Here is a 2056-nt window from a genome sequence, read left to right as displayed (position 1 = left end):
AGGCTGAATGTTCATAAGTCAGAGACTTTCATAGGAGGATAAATGCAAAGTCCACAAAATAGAATAATTACTGATACAATCAAGACAGTATTACTTAAATGCACCAAACATATGACAAAGCTCTAAAAAATAAGAATGACTTGGGCCAAGTAAAATTATACTAGTAGATTTTAATATAACTTGTTAGAAAACCATTGATAAATAAAAAAGCCAGGCTAACCTCCATTTTATGTAATTAAAAGCTCAAAGCAATATGCAGTAAAGAAACATTTTAGCTTATGTGCAAAAAGCAAGCATTATTTTTGGTTCACAGGCATGTATAATGCTCAAAACATGAATAAGACCATAACATTACAAATTTAGAGATTTTGCAGGTTACATTTTAAATCATGGCCAATAAAACTAGAAACCAATAGTACAATTACTGTAAAATCTTAACTACTTATAATTACAAATACAAGTCCTTAATTAAGAAATTTAAAGTATCAAATTATCTAGATAAGAAAATACCAAAAGATCAGCTTATATTGTAGGTTATGTGACAGCCACTGCTTTATTCAGAGAAAATTATTATTATTACTAAATAAAGCCTCAATAAATATAATGACTAACTTAAGAAACTAGAAAAGGCATGATACAACATACTGAAACAATGAAAGTTGTAATAATTAGCGAGGTAAAGATAAATAGAAAAAGTATACTTCTAAAGAAGAAATAGTTTATGACCATGCTACCCTGAACAAGCCTGATCCTGTCTGATCTCGGAAGCTAAGCAGGGTCGGGCCTGGTTAGTACTTGCATGGGAGACCACCTAGGAAGACCAGGTGCTGTAGGCATAAAAAATAAAATAATAAGGGATTGTAAACTGACAAGGTCCTTGCAATCTGTGAGGTCAACCAAGGGTTGCCTCACCTAATAAATAAATAAATAAATAAATATACCCCAAAATATGGGTCTTTAGAAAAAGCAAAACATTTGGCATGTTTAATTATGGAAAATATGAAAGATAAATGCAGTAATTAAGAAAGCATAATTGACAATACCACGGACACTTAAAAAATAAACAATATACAAGAGAATATGATGTATTTTTTTTCTGAGGATCATATTTTATTGATAACAAGTTTCTTATTTTCATATTCTAAATATATATTTGTTTCACCAACAGTCTTTTCCATTTGCAAGCACTTAACCCCATCACTGTTTGTACTTCCATTTAGGTCTGACAACATTCTTTATGGTACTAAAGTACTTGCATTGTATGCATACCACTAAAAGAATACTGCCTTTTAGCAATAGAGGAGGGCTGTTTGTCATGAACTCCTATAGTCAACGTCTAGCTTGATATTTCAAGGATAAATTCACCTAGCAAAGGCAACCTATTTGTTGGTTTGTTTTCCTGAGCTAATACTGCATGCACCAAGAGATGCCTCTGTGACTTTTATTGCACCAACTAGACACAAGATGGGCACTCTCTTCTTTAATGACAACTTCGTACCTAATACTCAGCACTGTGGGATAGTTCAATATCAAGTTTTCAGACTATTGCCATCACTGAACTGGTTTTATTGAGCTGGTTGGAATGTGTTCTATCCTAAGAGGAATAAATTTCATTACGCTATTGCATTATCTATGAAAAGGCAAGGATCTTCAGTTTAGCCATTGAAACTTTAACAATTGCATAGAAATGTTCTACTTCTTGAGAATAAATACCAGTGTCTCAACATTGAGGCCCTCTGGGGAATGATTGGAAATGATGTTGGTAACTCCTGGTGGGGCATGACTTTAAAATTGACATAGAAAGTCTTTAGAATTAAAGCACAGAGCCTTTGAATTAAATTAGGCAAAATATTGGAAATGATGTTGGTAACTCCTGGTGGGGCATGACTTTAAAATTGACATAGAAAGTCTTTAGAATTAAAGCACAGAGCCTTTGAATTAAATTAGGCAAAATATCTGCTGATAAAAATGCCCAACATTGTGTATTATTTAAAAATTGCCATTTTGGTATATTGGAAAATACTTTTTTCCATTTTTTTCCCCCTATATTTTTCTA

At 32.4% G+C, this 2056-nt stretch overlaps 1 pseudogene; it reads left to right on the top strand.

Annotated features, from left to right (window-relative positions):
• Positions 1–717: 717 nt before the first annotated feature.
• Positions 718–836, top strand: LOC112478297 (annotated as a pseudogene).
• The last annotated feature ends 1220 nt before the right edge of the window (positions 837–2056 follow it).

The sequence above is a fragment of the Pteropus alecto genome, unplaced genomic scaffold, assembly GCF_000325575.1.
Source record: "Pteropus alecto unplaced genomic scaffold, ASM32557v1 scaffold42, whole genome shotgun sequence".
NCBI lineage: Eukaryota > Metazoa > Chordata > Mammalia > Chiroptera > Pteropodidae > Pteropus > Pteropus alecto.
This window is presented reverse-complemented; position numbering and strand designations above follow the sequence as displayed.